The following is a 22,464-nucleotide window of genomic DNA, read 5'->3' as shown; positions in this document are numbered from 1 at the left end:
TTTGCATTTTGTCCCATAATATTATTATTTTTTCACTTTATCCTCTAAACTGTTAGTCAATTCTAACAATTCTAACATTGTGTAATGATGATGTCAAAAAGGCATTTACACCCTTCAGAGTTAACTATAGTAAATTCCTTTAAAGTATAGCTTGATTTGCACTTTATCCCTTACTATCAATTTTTATCAATTTGTTTGTTTGTTATTAAAATCATTAGTGAACTCCAATATTTGATTACACCCATGACAAATAATATCTAAAAAATCAATATTTCTAACATAATAATAAAAGAATAATATTTTTATATATATGGTCCTAGTTAAATTTGATTCCATAATTGCAATTTTTTTAGATTGAGGAGAATATGCTAATTTGACTTAATAATGGAAAAAATAAACAAAAATTGTTATTAAAAAATTTAAATGTGAAAATATTTTTGAAAGTCTAAAATGACCAAGATATTGTCAGTTTCTCTTTGGGAATATGTATACAATAAAGCTTTTCTTTTGGTAGCTAGATGTTTTCTTTGTATAAAAGTATACATTCTTTTTGCTGGTACTACTAAAAAAAGAGAAACATGGTTGATTTGGAATTCAAAATTTCTAGGACTGTTCCTTTAGTATACTATGCTTACATGCTATTAAAATTTACTTGGATTGCTAATTTTTTTTACTATATCTAAACACGTTTTTCAATCACCTTTTTTTTTTCAACTACTTTTTTATCTCACAAATATCAAATTGCAAATAGTGCTATTATTGTACAAAAGTTTTTCAAAAAAACTCCAATCCAAACAAACCTATCTATAGATCTTTAATAATATTTTCATAGTTTAGTTTTGCACTAAAATTTTTTCCCTTATCAAGTAAGATGAGCAAGAAATTTTCTTTTATCTAAAAGGCCTGTAATTATGGAGATAAATTTAACAAGACCTATATCTATAAATATATAATAATTTCCATTATTATGTTTGGGATATTAATTTTTTATACATTATTTATCTTGAGTGGTACAAAATATTAGAATTGACTAATGGTTTTAGGAACAAATAGACAAATTAAAAGAAAAATTATATTAGAGGGTAAAATGCAAAATGGCTATACCTTAAAAAGATTTACTGTAATTAATCCTTAGGGTTATCAATGTCTATTTGGTATTTCCATTACACAATATTAAGGTTGACTAACCATTTAGAGGGTAAAGTGAGAAAAAAATAACATTATGGGCTAAAATGTAAACTGGTTAAACCTTGTGGGGAGTTTTTGTAATTAACCCTATATTTTACTCTAATTCTTGGATAATGGAACGACAAAGACATTTCACACAATTATCAATAGATTGAAGGAACACAAGGTAATGATTTGCAGTCATTGTTTACTTGATTAGCTAGTGTAGACACCAAATTTTTCCCACAAATTTTGTTGATTTTTGTTATATCTTTATTTATATTATTGGTTAAGTAATTTTTTTTAATTTTTGTCTTATTTTTGTAGGAAAAGGAAGAAGAAATGGAATTTCAAAATATCCTTCATTCTTGTAGGCCAATCCAAAAGAAGGAAAAAAAATCCCAAAATCCAACCAAAAATTCCCCCTAAAAACTCCACAAAAACCCATGCCAAAACACCAAAAAGCCCAAGCCAAAACCTCAACAAGAATCTGGAAAGGAAAGAAAGAAGAAGGCCCATTAGCCCATGTGTTTTATTAAAAAAATAATTTTGTAGCCTCACGCTCACATTCTTCTTCAGCTGGAAAAAACAAGCAAATGGAACAGAGGAACAGCTGGACTTTTTTTGTTGGCAATTTGGATTCATTTTTGCTTCCCGATTTCTTCCCCTCCAAGCTTGGTCAGCTCGAGAACACCTCATCATCCCAAAATCTACCAAGAAACAGCTGGCAAAATCAATCAAAAGGACCAGATAAACCTAACAAACCCTGGTTTCATCTCAGCCATTACTCTTAGGGTTTTAGCTCGTTGGTTTCATTTAAAAAGTAGAAAAAGAGTCTCTAGGATCAGAAAAAAAGATTAGGAAAGTCGACAAAAACAACAAAAGAGAGAAAGAGAGAAAAACGGGGAGAGAATTTTTTTTTCTGCAAAAATGTTCTAGAAAGGATTGATGAACCAGCCTGGTTCAGATGCAATTTCTCTTCCGATATAGGTCGGTTTTAGGTGATTCTTCTTCCTGCGTATTCGTAAAACATAGGGTAATGACTTTTATGTTGAAAATTTTCTCTGATAACCATCAGAGGTTATCATAAATTCCTCAAATCGAAGCCCAAACTTGCCCTCTTGAAAAACTTTTCTGCAGAAATGAAAACAGAGCTGACAAACTAGCCCTGTTCGTCTGCATTGTATTAATTCATCTGAAGCTTGTTTTGTGAGATCTTTGTTTCTACACCATCTGCGATTGTAGGGGAGCAACTTTTGTCTTGAAAATTTCCTGAAAAAAGTCTCCAAGTCTCTCGAATTTAAGCCTGAAATTGCCAACTCATCGGCACTTGACCCTTCCTGACAAGGACCTGTTTGCTTCGTTTCTAGCATTTGGGTTGTTTTCTGGAGCTTTTCTCACGTTGATTCGAGTTTATCAACGTCCATAGGTAACTATAGTTCCTTTTCTTCATTGATTTAAAGTTTTTCATGAAGTTTTAATCTAACATATGAGTTTTCATTGGATTTAAAGCTTATATCTCAATTTTCTCATGATTTGTGATGTTTAATGGATTGACTTGGTGTTTAAATAAACTCATGAGGCCATGGGGAGTATGTTTATATCAAGATCCAACCTTAAATCCCCTTAAAAGGAATTTTGACGAGATTCCGACCATGTTGACCGGAATTTTCTCAGATTCCAGCGAGATGACTCGCCGAAATCTTTATCCTCTTTCTTCTTTTATTTTTTTCCATTTGTTTTGTTTTGTTTTTTATGGTTTGATCCTTTAAGGCCATTTGGGCTGCTGTTATTAGTGTTTGTGGGCCGAATTAGTTGGGTTTGTGTTTTATTTTGCTTAGGCTTCTTCCGGATTTTGGAGTTCAAGCCCAATAGTTTTATTATGTTTGAGTGGGTAAAAATGAATTGGGCTAGCATATTCTATCCAATAAGATAACTAGTTAATTTTATTGGGCCGAAGTGATACAGCCCAATTACCCTAAAATGGCCCAAAATGGTTTGTTGCATAATCAGAAATGAAATTTGCATTTTAGTCCCTTGATCTTTTAAGTAATTTTATGTTGACCCTAAAATTTTGAATTTCTTTCATTTAGGCCCTTAATTTAATTATATTTTTGTCCTTAAACTTTATTTTTATTCAATTTTGACCCATAATCTTTTGAGAATTATAATTTGATCCCAAAAGCTTCTTAATTTTTGTAATTAAGTCCCTAATATTTATTATTTCTTAATTATAATTGTTTATCTTCTTTAAATTGTAAATCATGCTCCATTTAAATGCACCTAATTGGTAATTTTTAGGAATTTTATGTTTATTCACTTTTCTTTAAAATAATAAGTTGAATTTACTATATGTTTACATTTTTCTTTTAAAGTATCATCAATTAAATTGGTACCTTGACTATTTTATTGATTTTGGAGTATAAATAGGATAAACTCTACCTCATTTAGCCACTACTTCAAGGGAGACACCCTTTATTATCTTTTAACCTCTTTTTTATGTGCTCCTATGTGTTTATGTGTGATTGCATGTTTTAAGTACTTTTTCTTTTATTTATTCATTTTAAACTTTCATTTATTTAATTTTGTAATTTATTTGGGAGGCATTTAAATGTCAAATTGTAATAGATAGATTGTATCCTTTTATTAAAGAAATGTATTTAGATTGGTGATGCAATAGGTAGATTCTATTTTTTGCCAAAAATGTGGTTAGATCGGGAATATAATAGATAAGTTTATTATTTTCAAAATTTTCCTTTAGATTATAATTAAGGTTCCTAAATGTAATAGTTAGGTTTTATTTGCTTGCATGTTTGTGTGTTTTATGTGCTTATATGTTTACTTGTTTTTTTTAGAATTTTGCGTCTAGATATTATGCTTATATGCTATGTGATCTATGTTGTTATTTGTTTTAATTATGCTCTATATGCATTATTTATTTATAATAAGCGTATGACGTCACCACACTAGTCCAACGTTAGTTGTGATTTTTCTTCCCGATTTCTCACCAGTCCAACGCTAATAAGGACTTTAGAAATGGGTTAGTTCAATGCTAGACTCTTAGACCATCGAAACGCTAGATTAATGCTTTGTGTGACATTTATTGCATTTTATGTATTTTTTTTCATTGTAGGTTATTCTTCATTTTGCATGATTTATTCTCTTATATTGTTCCCTTACCCCTACGTGTGCAAATCATATCATTTAGACTTGCATTTCATTTAGATAAATAAAAATAGGCTTATCCATTTGCTTGTCTAGGTTAAAAAAGTCACCTTTCAAATATAGAAAATGAGCATGACTCCTTAATCTTAGCACGCTCTTTATTCACCTTTATAAGAAGAAAAATTGTGTTACGAATTTTAGTCTCCCGTACCCGTTATGTTGCATTCGTCTCTTTTAGATCATGCATATTTATCTATATATTATAACTTCCTTTTTTTCGAGTCTTATATTTTGCATATTCTTGACCTCTTCATGAGATCACTCTTGGGTTTCACAATTAATGTGATTTGCACTAATTAAATTTTGAAGACACATTTCGTCCCTCTCTATACCCCCAAGTTTAGTTTTACATCTATATAGAACCATCTAAATGTGATAAGTTTTATAGTTAAATAAGAAAATTTTTTTGACTAAATATCGTAACTAGTTTTGGTTAGGTTGAAAGGGTGCTTTAGATTTAATCTTTGCAATTTCTTTTTTCAACCGTGACTCCCGAACTCTTTTCTCTCGTTTTCAAAGATCTAGAGTCATCTAAAAAGGTTTTATTTGTTTTCATTAAAAATATATTTTGGGTGAATTGGTACACCTAAATTCAATACCAAGTAGTGACTCTCTTAGTCTAAAAATCCTTTTTAGACTATTATTTGGACCCAAACCATCGCATATTCTAAGTCCCATTTTAGGCCATTTTTCTTTATTTGCTAAAATCAAAAACTCATTCTAAGCACCATTTCTCTTTTGTTTCAAAAATGGGGCGCGACAATTAGGACAAATCATATTGCCATAGGTAAATTAATATTTTGAGAGCAAATTTTTTTAAAATAACGCATTAAATCCAAACTGCATTTGGATATGAGATAGGCAAATTTAGTAATTTATGCAAAAAAAATTACTCCAGAAATAAAATTTGAGCTGTGGCATTAACAGCAACCGAAGTTTAGAGTCATTTTTTCTTTAAACATAACTTTCAAAAATTGCAAAATTTCAAATATGGAGGGTGCTTCAAATGGAGGTGGTAATGAAAGAAAGGAAATAGTAAAAGATTGGCATAGAATGAGGTTACTTTTAGCTAATCCATCCTTTAATTTTAGATGTGGAGACCAAATGTTGAAAATATTAGTACCTCTTAACTGTCAAAATGGCTTGCATGGATACAGATAACAATCCAAATGTCCATTAACGGTCTGAAAAGATGTCAAGATCATGACTATCTTACCAACTTCTATTAGTACTCTTCAAGGTCATGATTATCTTAACAATGTTGAAACTATTAGTACCTCTTAACTGTCAAGATGGCTTGCATGGATACAGATCACAATCCAAATGTCCATTAACAGTGTGAAAAGATGTCAAGGTCATGACTATCTTACCAACTTCTATTGGTGCATGCATGTATTAGATGCAAATTAGGTCATTGAACACGCTTTTGGCACTAATCAAACTCCAATTTAGATTGACAAGCTGATTTTCTTCTGAGTGAATCTCTCTACGTTACAAATTGGGGTTTTGAGTCAGGCTGCATTCAAGTTCATTTGTGAATATAAACAGAGGAATCTTGAAGGTGTTTTTTAAATTTACTTTGCACACCCAACTCAACATGTTGTTTCTTAATTTTAACGCAGAGAATATGCTGAAGTTTTATGGCCCTTCCATTGATTGCAGTGCTCTTCTTGCAATTCTCAACTACTTATGTCAAAATAGTTAATTTAACCATTAGCATACTATACAGTTTACTTTTCAAAATTTTCCTCTACTTCTCTCCATATAGGTTCCTTAATGGTTTTCGAAACACAAAAGAAAACAAAGAAAAGTTATTTGTTGGGCAGTAGAGATATAATATGAGAAATTTTATCTTGATCTAGATCAACTACTTGACACGTTAGTAGTTAGTTTTTAAATAATGAATATATTCTAAATAAAATCGTAGACCTCATTAATTTCACATCACCACAGTTCAAATAAGATTGTGGTGCTCTTATTTCTCTAATTGGTATTATCAAATCATTCAAAAACCAATTACTATACTTATCACATAGTAAGTTTAGACCGTAATAAGATTTTTTATCTTAATATAGAAGTAAATCAGGTGGATATCACGAAACTGTATGAAGCCTTTTCACATTCATCCGTTATTACTTGAAAGGTTGTAGTTGATTGCATATAGGTATAACTTAAATGGCTTAATAATAATAATAATAATACAATTTGGCTAATGGGTGCCAACTCATTTAAAGTGCTTTCGGGTGTTAGTCTTTGGAAAAAATGCACTTTTCATCCCTAATGTTTAAGGTGTTCACTAATTTCATCCCTAAAGTTTCATACAAAATACATTTCATCCTCATAATTTTGTAATTTTGATCAATTTTGTCCCTAAAGTTTTTGTAGAACACATTTCATCCTCATAATTTTATAATTCCTACCAATTAAGGACAATTAAAGGATTGTTAACCAATTTAGACATAATATCATCACATGTCCCATTAATAATTGTATTATTAATACTTAATTCAATTATTGATTAAATTATAGAAATAACAACAAGTGTTTTTGGATAGGAGACTATCTCCTTTTTTTCCCTTTAAATTGTTATATGATATATTTGAGACTAAATAAATAGATTGAAAGATAAATAGATGATTGAAAAACATGTATATGATGCAACAAAACAAAATATTGCAAATAAATGACGATCCAAATCATTCATTCTTTTGCATTAATATTTTTCTCCAATTAGTTGTAATGGGTTTGTTTGACATTTTTCTTCAATTGGCTATAGTGGGATTGTTTCTTTCCCATTGACTTCATTTTCTTTGGATCTTCTTGTTCGATTGTGATTAAGAAGAAAGTAATGATGGTTAAAAATTTCTCAGTCTTTTTTGTACCAAAATGAGAAAGTGAATTAAGAAAAGATTTTTGAGCTTTTTTGTTGATCCATTTTTTTAACTAATGGGCATGTCGTGATCAAACGATGCTATCACATTTAAATTGCTTGACAATCTACCAATTGTCCTTAATTAGCCAAATTTAGGAAATTATGAGGATGAAATGTGTTTGCATAAAACTTGAAGGATGAAATTAATCAAAATTATAAAATTACAAGGATGAAAAGTGTTTTGCGTGAAACTTTAAGGATGAAATTGGTTAACATCTTAAGTATTAGGGATGAAAAGTGTATTTTTCCAGTTAGTCTTTAGTCCTTTAGAAAAATGTAGTTAATTTGAAAAAGCGTATAATGCAAGGGATGCAAATACTGCAAGCTTATAATGCAAGGGGTGCATTAATTGTGACTATGTGTATTAACATAATAAGTTATATGTAATTTAAGTGTGTTAACAAGTGTCTATAGTAAATACTGGATTTGTACGTTCGTTGCGTTTCTTTGAATTTCTTATTGTGATGACTTTATTATCCGTTGAGATCTGTATAAATGCTATTAAGTCTGTTGTGAAAACAACTAAACTTCACCTCTGATCTTCAACCGAAAGCTGTCGTCACACGTTAGCCGGTATGATTGAGGACATATGGTCTATGGCCCAAAGTTCTCAAATATTTTAGCAAAAGAAAATCTTGTTTGTTCTTTGTTCTGATCTTGGCCCTGCTTCTTTTTGCTTCGAGGAGCTAACCAAGAAGATGCTCGAAATTAGTTTGTAATATGACAATTGATCATGATTCAGTGACGTGATGACATGATCTTTCTCAAGTTCATTAATTCATGGAACGGCTCAATTCATGAACTTGGTGTACTATATTCATAAATAAACATTAAGTGAAATTCATATACTTTTGCTCTTGGATTGCCTATAAATAGAGGTAGTCTAAATCTCTCTTGGACAACTTATGCTTAAGGTATCTTACATTTGCAAAACCAACTTCTTGCATCCCTTTCTTGTGAAAACTAAGTTTAAACTTGTTATAGGTTAGTTTTCGTTTTCATTGTATACTAGAGGCAATTTGCCATTTCAACCCGATTAGCAAAATAGTGGGAGCAAAATAACACCTTAAAGTGAGTGATGATACACCTTAGAAACTGTAACGACCCCATTTTCCCCTAAGGCGAACCAGAGGGGTCAACGAGCCGCCTGCCCAACTCTCGCCAGGACTCAGTCAATCACTACAGTTCTCCAATAAATTACAATATGAGATTCAAATATTTACATCACGTTCTCCAAGAATTACATATCTCACACACAGCGGAATGTACACGTACGTCCATTCAAGTCCAATCAATTAATACAAACCCTAATATTAAGCTATTACACAAGAGGCAATCCGAATTCAAACCGTACAAGGAAGAATCCATCCATTCCAATTCCAAACAGTCACCCTAGCCCAGCAATTACACAAACGAATCCAAATCTTAAGCTATACAAAATACATGCCATCCAGGCACACAAGTAATGAATTACAAGCGCTTCCTTTGTCTCGATTCCTGTGGGGAGAAGAAAACATTTGGGGTTGAGCTAGAAGCTCAGCGAGTGAACAGTAAAAGCAGTAGTTAAATAAATTTAACAGTAGTGTATTTAAATGCTATCATGGAATAACGGTCCAATGTGCAAATAATGCTCTTTGGAGCCAGTGAAAATCCTTGTACTTAAAATCCAACACTCCCTTAGATCAAGTAATCAAATAAACAGCAACAAGGAGCCAACGTGCTCCAAATAAAGCATACCCAGTAATGGAGAGGTTGGTTCTAAGCACAAGATTTTCCCAAGAACTCATTAAAGCCAAAATGTTATGGCACACGCACATACACAATGAGATGCAGTCGTGTAAGCAATGCAAGAATTATTTCAAAAGTAACTTTTGGAGAAATAGTTAAAGTTCACTCACCCAACCACAGCTCAGGAACCATCCATCGTACCACATTGGCTTGTTCAAGTCGGAGTCCTAAATTACAAATATCAAGTCAAACAAAGGAATTCTAACTTAACAAGTTCCTGACACCTTTTGGCATTTTAATCATAATGAAAGCTACACTTATCCGGTTGACGCAAATCTTATGGCGTTACGAAGCTAAGACATATACCAACATTTCTTATGAAGACCTCCAAGGCCAATTTATACATATACAGGGTCAAAATCCAAATCTTAGAGAAGGAATGAAAACTGTCATAAAACAGGGGTTACGGGGCAGTCATGGGTATTTCGGTCAATTCACAAGCCACAGTACTCCAATCAATCTGAAATTTTGCAGGCAAGTAGTCAACTCATATATTTACAAGTTTCATGTTTTGAGCAAAAGCTGATTCGGTCTTCAGTACAGAGAAAATGACAGTCCAAGTTCAGTCCAGAAACAGGGAAAACTGAAATTTCAAATCCAAACCAACCTTTGCAAATAGCCATTGCTAAATACGATTAAAGGCTAGTGATCCCCACTTAACATGAGACTAGCCTATACTAATCATGTACATGCCAAAACAAGGATGAATTAACTTAAACAAAGTTTAGAAATGTCACTAATATGGAACTTAATCCTCCCAATGTCCAAATCACAAGAATTTCCTTAAAATGAATCAAGATCAATTCAAATTCAAAACAACCACATACTCTCAAAAATTGGCCGGCATAACCCCTAAATTTTACACATTTCCAACCTACCAATATTCACCAAATCCGTAACCGTCAACTACCATTGCATATATAGTTCTCAAGCAATTAAAACATATCCATAGAGGCCACAAAGTCCTTCAATCAAAGCCACTTAAAAGCTTAAAGCCAACCATTAGAATTTTCCCCAATTGAAACCCTAGAAACCGGAAATTCACTTCACATACGGAATTTTTCCCGGAACAACCATAAATAACGTACAAGAGCTTCTATTAACACCATTTCAAACTATCAAATCCAACATTAATCATGCCTATTATATAAAATCAGAAAAATACTCAATAAATTAGAAATTCACCATAAATTCCTTCAACCCATGAAATACTACCACAGTACAACACACATAACTACTACAACCATTAATTAACCAATACTAGAACAAAATGAACTTGTTTATCCAACTTACCTCCAATTCAAGAGAGCTACCAACTTAGAGCTTCCCTCCAAAAACCAATCCATCAAAAGCTTTAAACCTCCATAGTGAACCCTTGTGTGAAATATCTTCCAAAACCATTGGTGAAATCACAAGATTTTGGTAGAAAATTGAAGTTGGAAAATGAAGAGGTTTCTTTCTCTCAAAGCTCACGGAAGAACCAGGGAAGAAAAATGAGATATTTTGGGTGCAAAAGTGGAAATAAAATGGAGGAAACAGCCGGTCAAAGCTTCTGACCGGCTGTGCCACGTCAGAATCCGGCCAGAATCTGGCCGGATTTCCGGCCGGATTCCTGGCCGGATACAAGGCAGTGACTTCGGCCATTTTTTTTCAAAACTGCAGGGCAATCCGGCCAGCTATCCGGCCAGAAACTGGCCGGATTTCCGGCCGGATTTGGCCCCTTCTTTTTCCAAAATTTTTTCTTCTTTTTTTCCAAGTTCAAAACTGAAATCTTCCGCTCGTCCAACAAAAATATACATAAAATGAGACCCTAATTTTCGGGGCGTCACAATCTCCCCTCCTTAAAAGAATGTCGTCCTCGACATTCCAACTCATATACATCCGGTCAAGATATCGCTCAGAAACCAATCAAGCATGCGATTCAATCCATTCCAACTTGTATTCCCCCGGTCCCATTAATTTCCTCCAAGGGCGGTCAAATACTATGAATCATTCTAATCTCACTTATCGTATTTTCATGATCCAGTAAAGCACGGCTTATCAAATAATCATCTATCAAATTCAAGTACTAAATATCACGCCAATCCAACTTATCCAATAGTCATGGTCCAATAGGGAGTTAATCGCGTAACCAGATAAAACAGGCAAAAGGCTGGAAGTCGGACGTAAAGTCCCAGGTATTTGGAAGAAATTCAGGATATAGCAAAGCTTTAGATCGAAAATTCATCCCTGGTGGTGCTGGACAACACAACAAGCTAGCACAACGGCTACGCTTCACCAAAGAATTTCAGTTCAGTAAGTTGGCCCTGGTGGTGCTGGACAACACAACAAGCTAGCTCAACGGCTATGCTTCACCAAAAGCCTCAGTTCAAGTATTTGTCCTTGGCGGTGCTGGACAACACAACAAGTTAGCACAACGGCTAAAGCATCAGTTCCAGTATTTGTCCCTGGCGGTGATGGACAACACAACAAGTTAGCACAACGGCTAAACTTCGCCAGAGAGCATCAGTTCCAGTATTTGTCCCTGGCGGTGATGGACAACACAACAGGCATGCCTCGTCAGGAGAATGGCGGTGCTGGACAACACAACAGGCAATGCCCCACCAGAGAGGTTCAGTTCAACCGCTACAGAAGAGTAGTAGCCGGTCTACAATCACACCAGTACGAATAAGTTCAAGAGTAGGGTCAAAGAGCCAAATACTTCAGGTTCATGGTGCATGAGTACGAATAAGAGTATAAGTTCAAGTTCAAGTGCAAGTTCAAGTTCAAAGTTCACGAGTTCAAGTAAGAACACACTGGTCTAGCCTCTATCCAGCGATTCACATTCTTAAGCAGTCACAAATCCAAGTCCACATTCCATATATTCAGTCACATTAGGTCCATTAAGGATACGTAAGGGCACACTAGCCCAAACAAGTTCAAGTCTCAAGTACGCTCAGTCTAATCAGTTTCAGGCAGTTCGAGTTCTCTTATCAACCTAATACACTACTTTCGGAGTTCAAACTTCCTAAGGTTGAAATATTGGCACAGATCCAATCATAACATATGTTGCACACAAGAAAATCTCACCAAGTTTCCGACTAGGTCGCTCCACTGTACACCAGTAGCTCTAATCTTTTGGTTTATTCTCGATTCATATTCAGTACTAGGGACCAATTACATTACATAAAACTATCCATCAATTTGTCTCACTAGTGTAGGGTTGTCTAAGCTTTCGACCACGATCTCTTTCTCCCAGTCCTGTCGCCCTACTTATTAGCAGTCTATAAGCACAGGAAAGTCATAATTAAGCATAAAAGAGCTTAATGCAGATACAAGGTATAAAAATATTTAGAATCAGGACATGAATCTTTACAGGTATCAAAAGTTATAGCACGACTTAAAAGTCACAAAATTAAGGCCAATACGTTATATATTGCATATAGGCAATTAAGTGCCACCAGCCAGAGTACTATCATCTCTAAGAATAACCCGTCTTAGGGTTTTATAGGTAAAAGCCCTATTTCCCAGTTCAAACCCAAGAACAAGTACAACTTGCCAACTTACGTGTCAAATAGAAACCAAGTCACTTCACATTAACTTTGTACTCTTGAATACAGTTATTCTATATCTCCAAATTTTCCCCAGTCCGTACACTTAACGATAGGCTCACTTTCCTTGAAAGTCAAGAATTTTAAAACATAAGGAGAGTAGTTAAAGTAACCCGAAGCTTCTCAAGTTCAGGATTTTCATTATAATTATAATAGCTCGCCATCCTTTCAAAAACTCAAGATGTATTTGTTTTTCATGTAAAGCATAGACAAATCCAAGTGCGAGAATATGCCGGTATACAATCAAGGAGAAAACTTAGTTATAAACTTTTAACTGTATCCACCCATCATATACAAAATCCAACAACTCATCAGTTATTCACAAATTCTCAAATTTGAAATTCAAACAAAATTCACATTTTTACTAAAATCGAAAGTTACACATATTTAAAGCATATATATTTTATTTCCAATCATCGCTTGCAAATAAAACTAGTACATAAAACTAGTACGTCCTAGTTTTTCTTTAAAATTCCAAAGCAAAACTTCTTTAAAAGGTATGTGGCATAAATGCATTTTATTCCTTTGGTATATTTTCTTGGTTCAAAATCATCACGCAGGAAATTTGACTATCAAATCTCGATCTCTTATCCTCCATAGCCAGTACTAATAATTATCCCCAATTCTTTCCACACTTACAAATATAATGATAATTCCAATTTATCCAATCTTTCACCACAAATCTCTCATCCTATATCTTCCTTCAATATAACATCACCTAATTCTTCAGTTTCTTCGGCAAGTCCCAAATAAGAACTCCCAAATAATCAATTTCTTTAACCCCTAAGATACAATAGATCCTTGTTCACATAATATTCAAATAATCCCACAGTCAGGCATCCTAAATTTCAAACTTAGGATACACTACAGAGATCGGAAACCTAGGCTCTGATACCACTTGTAACGACCCCATTTTCCCCTAAGGCGAACCAGAGGGGTCAACGAGCCGCCTGCCCAGCTCTCGCCAGGACTCAGTCAATCACTACAGTTCTCCAATAAATTACAATATGAGATTCAAATATTTACATCACGTTCTCCAAGAATTACATATCTCACACACAGCGGAATGTACACGTACGTCCATTCAAGTCCAATCAATTAATACAAACCCTAATATTAAGCTATTACACAAGAGGCAATCCGAATTCAAACCGTACAAGGAAGAATCCATCCATTCCAATTCCAAACAGTCACCCTAGCCCAGCAATTACACAAACGAATCCAAATCTTAAGCTATACAAAATACATGCCATCCAGGCACACAAGTAATGAATTACAAGCGCTTCCTTTGTCTCGATTCCTGTGGGGAGAAGAAAACATTTGGGGTTGAGCTAGAAGCTCAGCGAGTGAACAGTAAAAGCAGTAGTTAAATAAATTTAACAGTAGTGTATTTAAATGCTATCATGGAATAACGGTCCAATGTGCAAATAATGCTCTTTGGAGCCAGTGAAAATCCTTGTACTTAAAATCCAACACTCCCTTAGATCAAGTAATCAAATAAACAGCAACAAGGAGCCAACGTGCTCCAAATAAAGCATACCCAGTAATGGAGAGGTTGGTTCTAAGCACAAGATTTTCCCAAGAACTCATTAAAGCCAAAATGTTATGGCACACGCACATACACAATGAGATGCAGTCGTGTAAGCAATGCAAGAATTATTTCAAAAGTAACTTTTGGAGAAATAGTTAAAGTTCACTCACCCAACCACAGCTCAGGAACCATCCATCGTACCACATTGGCTTGTTCAAGTCGGAGTCCTAAATTACAAATATCAAGTCAAACAAAGGAATTCTAACTTAACAAGTTCCTGACACCTTTTGGCATTTTAATCATAATGAAAGCTACACTTATCCGGTTGACGCAAATCTTATGGCGTTACGAAGCTAAGACATATACCAACATTTCTTATGAAGACCTCCAAGGCCAATTTATACATATACAGGGTCAAAATCCAAATCTTAGAGAAGGAATGAAAACTGTCATAAAACAGGGGTTACGGGGCAGTCATGGGTATTTCGGTCAATTCACAAGCCACAGTACTCCAATCAATCTGAAATTTTGCAGGCAAGTAGTCAACTCATATATTTACAAGTTTCATGTTTTGAGCAAAAGCTGATTCGGTCTTCAGTACAGAGAAAATGACAGTCCAAGTTCAGTCCAGAAACAGGGAAAACTGAAATTTCAAATCCAAACCAACCTTTGCAAATAGCCATTGCTAAATACGATTAAAGGCTAGTGATCCCCACTTAACATGAGACTAGCCTATACTAATCATGTACATGCCAAAACAAGGATGAATTAACTTAAACAAAGTTTAGAAATGTCACTAATATGGAACTTAATCCTCCCAATGTCCAAATCACAAGAATTTCCTTAAAATGAATCAAGATCAATTCAAATTCAAAACAACCACATACTCTCAAAAATTGGCCGGCATAACCCCTAAATTTTACACATTTCCAACCTACCAATATTCACCAAATCCGTAACCGTCAACTACCATTGCATATATAGTTCTCAAGCAATTAAAACATATCCATAGAGGCCACAAAGTCCTTCAATCAAAGCCACTTAAAAGCTTAAAGCCAACCATTAGAATTTTCCCCAATTGAAACCCTAGAAACCGGAAATTCACTTCACATACGGAATTTTTCCCGGAACAACCATAAATAACGTACAAGAGCTTCTATTAACACCATTTCAAACTATCAAATCCAACATTAATCATGCCTATTATATAAAATCAGAAAAATACTCAATAAATTAGAAATTCACCATAAATTCCTTCAACCCATGAAATACTACCACAGTACAACACACATAACTACTACAACCATTAATTAACCAATACTAGAACAAAATGAACTTGTTTATCCAACTTACCTCCAATTCAAGAGAGCTACCAACTTAGAGCTTCCCTCCAAAAACCAATCCATCAAAAGCTTTAAACCTCCATAGTGAACCCTTGTGTGAAATATCTTCCAAAACCATTGGTGAAATCACAAGATTTTGGTAGAAAATTGAAGTTGGAAAATGAAGAGGTTTCTTTCTCTCAAAGCTCACGGAAGAACCAGGGAAGAAAAATGAGATATTTTGGGTGCAAAAGTGGAAATAAAATGGAGGAAACAGCCGGTCAAAGCTTCTGACCGGCTGTGCCACGTCAGAATCCGGCCAGAATCTGGCCGGATTTCCGGCCGGATTCCTGGCCGGATACAAGGCAGTGACTTCGGCCATTTTTTTTCAAAACTGCAGGGCAATCCGGCCAGCTATCCGGCCAGAAACTGGCCGGATTTCCGGCCGGATTTGGCCCCTTCTTTTTCCAAAATTTTTTCTTCTTTTTTTCCAAGTTCAAAACTGAAATCTTCCGCTCGTCCAACAAAAATATACATAAAATGAGACCCTAATTTTCGGGGCGTCACAATCTCCCCTCCTTAAAAGAATGTCGTCCTCGACATTCCAACTCATATACATCCGGTCAAGATATCGCTCAGAAACCAATCAAGCATGCGATTCAATCCATTCCAACTTGTATTCCCCCGGTCCCATTAATTTCCTCCAAGGGCGGTCAAATACTATGAATCATTCTAATCTCACTTATCGTATTTTCATGATCCAGTAAAGCACGGCTTATCAAATAATCATCTATCAAATTCAAGTACTAAATATCACGCCAATCCAACTTATCCAATAGTCATGGTCCAATAGGGAGTTAATCGCGTAACCAGATAAAACAGGCAAAAGGCTGGAAGTCGGACGTAAAGTCCCAGGTATTTGGAAGAAATTCAGGATATAGCAAAGCTTTAGATCGAAAATTCATCCCTGGTGGTGCTGGACAACACAACAAGCTAGCACAACGGCTACGCTTCACCAAAGAATTTCAGTTCAGTAAGTTGGCCCTGGTGGTGCTGGACAACACAACAAGCTAGCTCAACGGCTATGCTTCACCAAAAGCCTCAGTTCAAGTATTTGTCCCTGGCGGTGCTGGACAACACAACAAGTTAGCACAACGGCTAAACTTCGCCAGAGAGCATCAGTTCCAGTATTTGTCCCTGGCGGTGATGGACAACACAACAGGCATGCCTCGTCAGGAGAATGGCGGTGCTGGACAACACAACAGGCAATGCCCCACCAGAGAGGTTCAGTTCAACCGCTACAGAAGAGTAGTAGCCGGTCTACAATCACACCAGTACGAATAAGTTCAAGAGTAGGGTCAAAGAGCCAAATACTTCAGGTTCATGGTGCATGAGTACGAATAAGAGTATAAGTTCAAGTTCAAGTGCAAGTTCAAGTTCAAAGTTCACGAGTTCAAGTAAGAACACACTGGTCTAGCCTCTATCCAGCGATTCACATTCTTAAGCAGTCACAAATCCAAGTCCACATTCCATATATTCAGTCACATTAGGTCCATTAAGGATACGTAAGGGCACACTAGCCCAAACAAGTTCAAGTCTCAAGTACGCTCAGTCTAATCAGTTTCAGGCAGTTCGAGTTCTCTTATCAACCTAATACACTACTTTCGGAGTTCAAACTTCCTAAGGTTGAAATATTGGCACAGATCCAATCATAACATATGTTGCACACAAGAAAATCTCACCAAGTTTCCGACTAGGTCGCTCCACTGTACACCAGTAGCTCTAATCTTTTGGTTTATTCTCGATTCATATTCAGTACTAGGGACCAATTACATTACATAAAACTATCCATCAATTTGTCTCACTAGTGTAGGGTTGTCTAAGCTTTCGACCACGATCTCTTTCTCCCAGTCCTGTCGCCCTACTTATTAGCAGTCTATAAGCACAGGAAAGTCATAATTAAGCATAAAAGAGCTTAATGCAGATACAAGGTATAAAAATATTTAGAATCAGGACATGAATCTTTACAGGTATCAAAAGTTATAGCACGACTTAAAAGTCACAAAATTAAGGCCAATACGTTATATATTGCATATAGGCAATTAAGTGCCACCAGCCAGAGTACTATCATCTCTAAGAATAACCCGTCTTAGGGTTTTATAGGTAAAAGCCCTATTTCCCAGTTCAAACCCAAGAACAAGTACAACTTGCCAACTTACGTGTCAAATAGAAACCAAGTCACTTCACATTAACTTTGTACTCTTGAATACAGTTATTCTATATCTCCAAATTTTCCCCAGTCCGTACACTTAACGATAGGCTCACTTTCCTTGAAAGTCAAGAATTTTAAAACATAAGGAGAGTAGTTAAAGTAACCCGAAGCTTCTCAAGTTCAGGATTTTCATTATAATTATAATAGCTCGCCATCCTTTCAAAAACTCAAGATGTATTTGTTTTTCATGTAAAGCATAGACAAATCCAAGTGCGAGAATATGCCGGTATACAATCAAGGAGAAAACTTAGTTATAAACTTTTAACTGTATCCACCCATCATATACAAAATCCAACAACTCATCAGTTATTCACAAATTCTCAAATTTGAAATTCAAACAAAATTCACATTTTTACTAAAATCGAAAGTTACACATATTTAAAGCATATATATTTTATTTCCAATCATCGCTTGCAAATAAAACTAGTACATAAAACTAGTACGTCCTAGTTTTTCTTTAAAATTCCAAAGCAAAACTTCTTTAAAAGGTATGTGGCATAAATGCATTTTATTCCTTTGGTATATTTTCTTGGTTCAAAATCATCACGCAGGAAATTTGACTATCAAATCTCGATCTCTTATCCTCCATAGCCAGTACTAATAATTATCCCCAATTCTTTCCACACTTACAAATATAATGATAATTCCAATTTATCCAATCTTTCACCACAAATCTCTCATCCTATATCTTCCTTCAATATAACATCACCTAATTCTTCAGTTTCTTCGGCAAGTCCCAAATAAGAACTCCCAAATAATCAATTTCTTTAACCCCTAAGATACAATAGATCCTTGTTCACATAATATTCAAATAATCCCACAGTCAGGCATCCTAAATTTCAAACTTAGGATACACTACAGAGATCGGAAACCTAGGCTCTGATACCACTTGTAACGACCCCATTTTCCCCTAAGGCGAACCAGAGGGGTCAACGAGCCGCCTGCCCAGCTCTCGCCAGGACTCAGTCAATCACTACAGTTCTCCAATAAATTACAATATGAGATTCAAATATTTACATCACGTTCTCCAAGAATTACATATCTCACACACAGCGGAATGTACACGTACGTCCATTCAAGTCCAATCAATTAATACAAACCCTAATATTAAGCTATTACACAAGAGGCAATCCGAATTCAAACCGTACAAGGAAGAATCCATCCATTCCAATTCCAAACAGTCACCCTAGCCCAGCAATTACACAAACGAATCCAAATCTTAAGCTATACAAAATACATGCCATCCAGGCACACAAGTAATGAATTACAAGCGCTTCCTTTGTCTCGATTCCTGTGGGGAGAAGAAAACATTTGGGGTTGAGCTAGAAGCTCAGCGAGTGAACAGTAAAAGCAGTAGTTAAATAAATTTAACAGTAGTGTATTTAAATGCTATCATGGAATAACGGTCCAATGTGCAAATAATGCTCTTTGGAGCCAGTGAAAATCCTTGTACTTAAAATCCAACACTCCCTTAGATCAAGTAATCAAATAAACAGCAACAAGGAGCCAACGTGCTCCAAATAAAGCATACCCAGTAATGGAGAGGTTGGTTCTAAGCACAAGATTTTCCCAAGAACTCATTAAAGCCAAAATGTTATGGCACACGCACATACACAATGAGATGCAGTCGTGTAAGCAATGCAAGAATTATTTCAAAAGTAACTTTTGGAGAAATAGTTAAAGTTCACTCACCCAACCACAGCTCAGGAACCATCCATCGTACCACATTGGCTTGTTCAAGTCGGAGTCCTAAATTACAAATATCAAGTCAAACAAAGGAATTCTAACTTAACAAGTTCCTGACACCTTTTGGCATTTTAATCATAATGAAAGCTACACTTATCCGGTTGACGCAAATCTTATGGCGTTACGAAGCTAAGACATATACCAACATTTCTTATGAAGACCTCCAAGGCCAATTTATACATATACAGGGTCAAAATCCAAATCTTAGAGAAGGAATGAAAACTGTCATAAAACAGGGGTTACGGGGCAGTCATGGGTATTTCGGTCAATTCACAAGCCACAGTACTCCAATCAATCTGAAATTTTGCAGGCAAGTAGTCAACTCATATATTTACAAGTTTCATGTTTTGAGCAAAAGCTGATTCGGTCTTCAGTACAGAGAAAATGACAGTCCAAGTTCAGTCCAGAAACAGGGAAAACTGAAATTTCAAATCCAAACCAACCTTTGCAAATAGCCATTGCTAAATACGATTAAAGGCTAGTGATCCCCACTTAACATGAGACTAGCCTATACTAATCATGTACATGCCAAAACAAGGATGAATTAACTTAAACAAAGTTTAGAAATGTCACTAATATGGAACTTAATCCTCCCAATGTCCAAATCACAAGAATTTCCTTAAAATGAATCAAGGTCAATTCAAATTCAAAACAACCACATACTCTCAAAAATTGGCCGGCATAACCCCTAAATTTTACACATTTCCAACCTACCAATATTCACCAAATCCGTAACCGTCAACTACCATTGCATATATAGTTCTCAAGCAATTAAAACATATCCATAGAGGCCACAAAGTCCTTCAATCAAAGCCACTTAAAAGCTTAAAGCCAACCATTAGAATTTTCCCCAATTGAAACCCTAGAAACCGGAAATTCACTTCACATACGGAATTTTTCCCGGAACAACCATAAATAACGTACAAGAGCTTCTATTAACACCATTTCAAACTATCAAATCCAACATTAATCATGCCTATTATATAAAATCAGAAAAATACTCAATAAATTAGAAATTCACCATAAATTCCTTCAACCCATGAAATACTACCACAGTACAACACACATAACTACTACAACCATTAATTAACCAATACTAGAACAAAATGAACTTGTTTATCCAACTTACCTCCAATTCAAGAGAGCTACCAACTTAGAGCTTCCCTCCAAAAACCAATCCATCAAAAGCTTTAAACCTCCATAGTGAACCCTTGTGTGAAATATCTTCCAAAACCATTGGTGAAATCACAAGATTTTGGTAGAAAATTGAAGTTGGAAAATGAAGAGGTTTCTTTCTCTCAAAGCTCACGGAAGAACCAGGGAAGAAAAATGAGATATTTTGGGTGCAAAAGTGGAAATAAAATGGAGGAAACAGCCGGTCAAAGCTTCTGACCGGCTGTGCCACGTCAGAATCCGGCCAGAATCTGGCCGGATTTCCGGCCGGATTCCTGGCCGGATACAAGGCAGTGACTTCGGCCATTTTTTTTCAAAACTGCAGGGCAATCCGGCCAGCTATCCGGCCAGAAACTGGCCGGATTTCCGGCCGGATTTGGCCCCTTCTTTTTCCAAAATTTTTTCTTCTTTTTTTCCAAGTTCAAAACTGAAATCTTCCGCTCGTCCAACAAAAATATACATAAAATGAGACCCTAATTTTCGGGGCGTCACAATCTCCCCTCCTTAAAAGAATGTCGTCCTCGACATTCCAACTCATATACATCCGGTCAAGATATCGCTCAGAAACCAATCAAGCATGCGATTCAATCCATTCCAACTTGTATTCCCCCGGTCCCATTAATTTCCTCCAAGGGCGGTCAAATACTATGAATCATTCTAATCTCACTTATCGTATTTTCATGATCCAGTAAAGCACGGCTTATCAAATAATCATCTATCAAATTCAAGTACTAAATATCACGCCAATCCAACTTATCCAATAGTCATGGTCCAATAGGGAGTTAATCGCGTAACCAGATAAAACAGGCAAAAGGCTGGAAGTCGGACGTAAAGTCCCAGGTATTTGGAAGAAATTCAGGATATAGCAAAGCTTTAGATCGAAAATTCATCCCTGGTGGTGCTGGACAACACAACAAGCTAGCACAACGGCTACGCTTCACCAAAGAATTTCAGTTCAGTAAGTTGGCCCTGGTGGTGCTGGACAACACAACAAGCTAGCTCAACGGCTATGCTTCACCAAAAGCCTCAGTTCAAGTATTTGTCCCTGGCGGTGCTGGACAACACAACAAGTTAGCACAACGGCTAAACTTCGCCAGAGAGCATCAGTTCCAGTATTTGTCCCTGGCGGTGATGGACAACACAACAGGCATGCCTCGTCAGGAGAATGGCGGTGCTGGACAACACAACAGGCAATGCCCCACCAGAGAGGTTCAGTTCAACCGCTACAGAAGAGTAGTAGCCGGTCTACAATCACACCAGTACGAATAAGTTCAAGAGTAGGGTCAAAGAGCCAAATACTTCAGGTTCATGGTGCATGAGTACGAATAAGAGTATAAGTTCAAGTTCAAGTGCAAGTTCAAGTTCAAAGTTCACGAGTTCAAGTAAGAACACACTGGTCTAGCCTCTATCCAGCGATTCACATTCTTAAGCAGTCACAAATCCAAGTCCACATTCCATATATTCAGTCACATTAGGTCCATTAAGGATACGTAAGGGCACACTAGCCCAAACAAGTTCAAGTCTCAAGTACGCTCAGTCTAATCAGTTTCAGGCAGTTCGAGTTCTCTTATCAACCTAATACACTACTTTCGGAGTTCAAACTTCCTAAGGTTGAAATATTGGCACAGATCCAATCATAACATATGTTGCACACAAGAAAATCTCACCAAGTTTCCGACTAGGTCGCTCCACTGTACACCAGTAGCTCTAATCTTTTG

General features: G+C 35.7%; 3 long non-coding RNA genes across 3 annotated transcripts; all 3 read right to left on the bottom strand.

Annotated features, from left to right (window-relative positions):
* Nucleotides 1-8,492: 8,492 nt before the first annotated feature.
* LOC140021026 (uncharacterized) lies at nt 8,493-10,993 on the bottom strand. Its single transcript, XR_011825007.1, has 3 exons — nt 10,406-10,993; nt 9,223-9,279; nt 8,493-8,821 (listed from the first exon to the last, which is right to left on the bottom strand). It is a non-coding gene; the product is annotated as an uncharacterized lncRNA (long non-coding RNA).
* A 2,680-nt stretch (nt 10,994-13,673) lies between these two features.
* On the bottom strand, nt 13,674-16,173 carry LOC140021023 (uncharacterized). The gene is made up of 3 exons (XR_011825005.1): nt 15,587-16,173; nt 14,404-14,460; nt 13,674-14,002 (listed from the first exon to the last, which is right to left on the bottom strand). It is a non-coding gene; the product is annotated as an uncharacterized lncRNA (long non-coding RNA).
* Nucleotides 16,174-18,789: 2,616 nt separating this feature from the next.
* On the bottom strand, nt 18,790-21,289 carry LOC140021021 (uncharacterized). Its single transcript, XR_011825000.1, has 3 exons — nt 20,703-21,289; nt 19,520-19,576; nt 18,790-19,118 (listed from the first exon to the last, which is right to left on the bottom strand). It is a non-coding gene; the product is annotated as an uncharacterized lncRNA (long non-coding RNA).
* Between the last annotated feature and the right edge of the window lie 1,175 nt (nt 21,290-22,464).

Source organism: Coffea arabica, chromosome 1e, assembly GCF_036785885.1.
Source record: "Coffea arabica cultivar ET-39 chromosome 1e, Coffea Arabica ET-39 HiFi, whole genome shotgun sequence".
Lineage (NCBI taxonomy): Eukaryota > Viridiplantae > Streptophyta > Magnoliopsida > Gentianales > Rubiaceae > Coffea > Coffea arabica.
Note: the sequence above shows the minus strand (reverse complement) of the source record. Positions and strands in the feature narration are given on the sequence as shown.